Source organism: Cicer arietinum, chromosome 3 (genome assembly GCF_000331145.2).
Source record: "Cicer arietinum cultivar CDC Frontier isolate Library 1 chromosome 3, Cicar.CDCFrontier_v2.0, whole genome shotgun sequence".
Lineage (NCBI taxonomy): Eukaryota > Viridiplantae > Streptophyta > Magnoliopsida > Fabales > Fabaceae > Cicer > Cicer arietinum.
Window position 1 is genome coordinate 40,366,250 of NC_021162.2, and position 6,030 is coordinate 40,372,279.

Sequence of the window (6,030 nt, forward strand, 5' to 3'; positions counted from 1 at the left end):
TGTAAATGCTGTTGACTTTTGTCGTTGTGTTACGACTTGAATATTTATCCAAAAGTATTTATTCCTTTATTTCTGAAATTTGATTTTTGGTTTAAAAAAAAAATGGGTTGTTACAATTTGTATTTTGAGAAACGTGATATTCTACTAACTCATAAAAATTTCTTTTCTTTTGAAGGACTTTTTATTTATCTGCTGCGAATTTTAGTAAAAATACGATATAAATTATTATGAATACTATTTTGGGGTTTAGTGTTTACTAATTATTTGAACGAAAAGTAGTTTAGGTATTCTTAAATAATTATAAATAAAAAAATTGTTGTAGTTTTTCTAAGCAATAAGTATATTTTTAAGTAATGTTTTGGATCAAAAAATCGGGGAGTTACAGTCTACTTCTGTTTCAAAATACGAATCGTAAAATAATTTAAAGGTGATCAAGCAAACAAAAAAAACCATTAAACACAAAGATGTGAAAAATAATTCAATAAATTCATTCAAATAATCAAAAAACAAATCACATATTCAAAGATTTCATCACGTTCTACTCATCCCTAACAAAGAGAGTTCAGTTACTCATAATAAATGAATAAAAGATAGAGATTAAAGAAGAATTTCAAGAATTATTCATGAATAATCCTTGATAAAACTCCTTCAATGGTGTTAGAACTATTATTCTTTGAGTTTCTCCACTATGGCACAAGTCTGCACAATTCATAATAGCCTAAAAAGATATATAAAAGTGAGAAAATCACATTTTTATGCCTTCTGCGGCGTGTTGTGTGCTCCAGGGACATAAATAGAATGTTAAAAACTGCATAAATGTGCCCCATACGCAGGAATTCGCACTTCAACAAACATCATCTAAGGTATGAATTTTATTGCATTTTTCTCCTCCTTTGATTCTAAATTTGATTCTAATATCTTTAATAAAACTCTAGATATGGATCTTGGCTTTAATTTGCAACTAGTTTGACTCCATTTGGACATCTAGAACTCAAAATATGGTTTACATACTTCACATAGGTCATGTTGATTTCTCACCACAATTCAGCACTGCACTAAAACAACCAAACAACACAAAACTACGAAAAAATGTCCACTTAAACCATAGAAATAAGAACATCAGCACATTATTAAATTCCATAACTAAAATCTACAAACTATATCAAATAACTCCTTAAATTAACTAGTGACTAAAGATAAATAAGACTAAAAACAATGAAAAATAAGCATATGAAGAATTATCGATTATCACTAAATCACAATTGTTTATGTTACTTTTGTCAGATAGTCAATAACAGAGATTCTTATTTTGTTTCAAACTAATATGCACACTTAAAGCAACCAATTAGTGGATAAGTGTCTTCTTGCTTTGTTATGATCAAAACATCAATAGTACATATTGTGTTTGAACCAATCTAATTCTTATAAATATTAGAAATTCCACTATATGCTCGACCATGTCACTAAAGATTGTGCATGTTTTTCCGAGATTTGATACAAAAAGCTTTAATGAAAGGGATATTGAAGTTTGTTGATAAACCAAAGTTGGAGAACAAAATTGCAAATGTTGAAGATGCCTTCACAATGCCTAACAACATCGTCATTGTTGTTGCTAGAAGGCATGTTGTTGTAGGGTCTAAGAAATTTCGTCGAGCTCTAAATGAATCTCTACTAACTTTATGAAAAGGAAGAATATGGAGGGTTTACTCATGTAGTGTCCTCATTATGAGGAGTATTTTTGACAAAGCATAGCAAATGTCTTTCATCAAATGCAAAATAAATATAAAATTAAATATCTTCAAATAATTATAAGCACTATTAACACCCCCACGGTTAGATAATGTTATTATATATTAGTAGTAAGGGTATTTTAGACATTTCTATTCTTTTTGTATATATACTCATTATAACCCTATTAACTCAAGTTTGGTTCATTCTATGTTATGAAACTCTCGAGTGGTTGTCTCTCTTCTTCCTCTTTTCATTGTTAACATGGTATCAAAGAGCTTTGGTTGATTTTGGGATCTACTGTAAAGAAGAGAGAGACTATTTTGATAGGAAAGGCAACCACCAAAAGAGAAAAGAGAAGAGTAACGCTATTCCCGATTTTGTTAAATCAGTCTCAGAAAAACATCGATTACACATTCGTTAACTGTTGGATCGGGTTGATTTTTTGGACAGCAGGTTCATAACATTCAGGTCTTCGTCTTCAACAGTTGGATCGGCAAAACAACGTCTGGAGGGGGAGAAATCGTGCTCGCACAACACCAGGTTATCCCTAATTTATTTTGTCTCAGTGATTGTATTTGTCGTATTTTCCTGTCATTATTTGTTATAGTTGGTGCTAAGGATGATTCTCTTCAAGCTGTTAGTGTTCACCTCAATGGACAAAATGTCTCTTATTGGAGTTATGTGATGAAAATAATTTTGATTGGAAAAGATATGTGGGTTTTGTTGATGGAACTTTTGTTAAGCCTACAGATAAAAAGGATGAAACTCAATATGTAAAAGATATGAAAACATGGAATGTTAGTAATTCAAAAATTATTACTTGGATTAATAATTCTGTTTAGTTGTCTATAGGAGTGCAACTATCAAAATATGATACTGCTAAAGAGATTTTGGATCACTTGAAATGTTTGTATGTTCAGTCTAACTTTGCAAAACGTTATCAATTGGAAAGTGATATTAGTGCCCTCAAGCAGAACAATATGACCATTCAGGAATTCTATTCGGCAATGACTAATTTGTGGGATCAATTGACTCTTATGGAATCACTTGAGTTGAAAGTTGTCAAAGCATACATTGATCAAAGAGAGGAGCAACGTTTGGTTTGGTTTCTAATGGCTCTTCGTGATGATTTTGAGGGCCTCCATTGGGGTATTTTGCATTGTTCCCCCTTCCTAATGTCGAATTAGTAGTTAGTGAATTGTTGGCAGAAGAAATCAGACTTAAGACTCATTCTGGTGTGTTAGATAAGGGAATTCTTTCAACTCCTCCATCTGTTTTTGTTGCTCCTATTCAAAAAGGAAAATCTCAAGGGAGGGTTGGGCTTGGTAATGATAAATGTGCATTTTGCAAAGAAAAAGGTCATTGGAAAGCACATTGTACGAAATTGGGGAGAGCACATAAGAAGAATTTTAGGGGGCCATCGTCCAATGTTGTTGCTTCTACTCCTCCTACCATTGGCTCTAGTTCTGGTTCTGTATACTCATCTGAGACTGCTTTCCAAATATCTGATATTGCAGAACAACTTCCAAAAATTCTTATCACTCAATCACATGTCATGTCTGCCACCTCTTCTAAAGGTTTGAACTCCTCTAGTATGGATATCTCCTTCCATATGGATTCCTTATTCGGGAGCATCTCATCATATGACATACGATGATAAATCTTTTGTGTCTGTGAAACATGCCTCGTCTGTGTTGGTTATGAGTGCTGATGGCACTCCTGTGCCACTAGCAGGCGTTGGTTCTGTCTCCACACCTAACTTGTCTCTTTCTGATGTTTATTATATTCCTAATCTTACTTTGAGTCTTGCTTCTGTTAGTCAAATATGTGATTTCGGTTATTCGGTTATGTTTTCTTCCACTTCTTGTTGTGTGTAGGATCCACATTCCGGGAGGCTGATTTGGACAGGCCATAGACAGGGGGAACTTTATGTTTTGGATGACCTGCGACTCCCAGATACTGCAGCATCAACAACTACTTTTGACTTATTATCTAGTTTTCGTTGAATTCCTTATCTTCTAGTTTTTATTTATAGCATTCTTGCCTTGGACATGTTTCGGCTTCTAGATTAAAATATTTGGCTTCTACTAGAGCCTTAGGAAAGTTACAAACCTGTGATATCTCAGATTGTTGTGGTTGTAAACTTGCTAAATTTCCAGCTTTACCGTTTAGTAAAAGCGTTTATGTTTCATATGTGCCTTTTGATTTAGTTCACTCTGATGTTTGGGGTCCATCACCGAATCTCACCAAAGGTGAATCTAGATATTATGTTTCGTTTATTGATGATTACACTCGTTATTGTTGGGTTTATCTTATGAAAAATCGGTCTGAAATTTTTGACATTTATCATATGTTTCATGCAATGGTCAAAACTCAACATAATTATGTTATAAAGTGCTTTCGTTGTGATTTAGGTGGTGAATATACCTCTAATAAATTCTTTGAATTACTTACTTATGATGGCACCCTCCACCAAACATCTTGTACTGATACTCCTCAACAAAATGGAGTTGTTGAAAGGAAACACTGTCATATTATAGAGCCTGTTTGTTCCCTTTTCTTGTTCGCTTCAGTTCCTTGTGAGTTTTGGGGAGAAGCATTTCTTATTGTTGTTCATGCTATTAATATAATTCCATCCTCTATCATATCAGGTTTGTATCCCTTTAAAAATTTGTATGCATCTACCCCTGATTACTATTCTTTGAAAGTTTTTGGGTTCTACTTGTTTTATTCTTTGCCCTCAAGTAGAGCGCAATAAGTTGTCTTCTCGTTCATCCATGTGTGTTTTTCTTGGTTATGAGGATGGTCAAAAGGATTATCGTTGTTATGGTCCTCATGCAAGAAAACTTTATGTATCTCGTAATGTTGTTTTTCTTGAGCACATCCCTTTTTACTTTGTTTCCTCTAATTCTCAGATTACTAAGAGTTTTAAACTAACCCATATTGATCTGTTTGGTCCTAATGATAATGCTTCTAGTGATTGTAATGTTGAGAATTGTAGGACAAATACTAATACTCCACATGATGACATCCTTCTTGTCCCCCCGGCTGTCCAACCACCTCCTGCGATTGTTGATCCTCCTCGTTACCCTTCTCGTCAACATAAGTCTACTCAGTTACCTAATTTTGTCTATTTCACTTACTTAGCTTCGTTTGTTTCTTTCATAACCTCTATTCAAAGTTTGTCTGAGCCCTCTTCCTATAAAGAGGTTGTTCTTGATCCTCTTTGACAGTAGGCTATGGCAGAAAAACTATCTGCATTGCACAAAACCAACACTTGGGAATTAATACCTCTTCCTCTTGGAAAACGTGCTATTGAGTCTCGTTGGGTATACAAGATCAAAACTATGTCTGATGAGTCAGTTGAGCGCTACAAAACATGTCTTGTTTCTAAGGGTTTCTCTCAACAATATGGTATGGATTATGAAGAAACTTTTGCTCCTGTAGCCAACATGACCATTATTCGTACTCTTATTGCAGTTGCATCTATTCGTCAATGGCATACTTCCCAAATGGATGTCAAAAATTCTTTTTTAAATGGTGAGCTTCATGAAGAAGTCTATATGGTCCCTCCACAAGGAGTTTCTCATATTCAAGGGGAAGTATGTAAGTTAAAAAAGGTTCTATATGGTCTTAAACAGACTCCTCGAGCTTGGTTTGAGAAATTCTCTATTGTGATCACTTCTCTTGTTTTCCTCTCTAGTGAACATGATTCTGCATTGTTTATAAGGTCCACCACTTATGGTCATATTATACTTTCTCTATATGTTGATGATATGATTATTACAGGTGGTGCTGTTAGTGGAATCAATGAGTTAAAATTGCAGTTAGCCAAACAGTTTGAGATGAAGGACTTGGGAGCTCTTCGCTATTTCTTTGGGATTGAAGTTGCCTACTCTCCTAAAGGCTACCTTCTTTCTCAATCCAAGTACATTGCCAACATTCTTGACCAAGCTCGTCTTTCTGATACTAGAGCAGCAGATACTCCTCTTGAGTTGAATGTGAAATATGCTCCCTCGGATGGTGTTCCGTTACCAGATTCCACTTTGTATCGTACTTTGGTTGACAGCTTAATGTATTTTACAATTACCAGACCTGACATTGCATATGTTGTTCATGTTGTTAGTCAGTTTGTTGTCTCTCCCACTACAGTACATTGGACATCGGTTCTTCGGATTCTTCGAGGAACTCAATTTCAAAGCCTTCTTTTTCCATCGTCATCCTCATTGGAGTTATGAGCTTATTCTGATGCTGATTGGGCTGGTGACACCACAGATTGTAAATTCACCATAGGGTTTT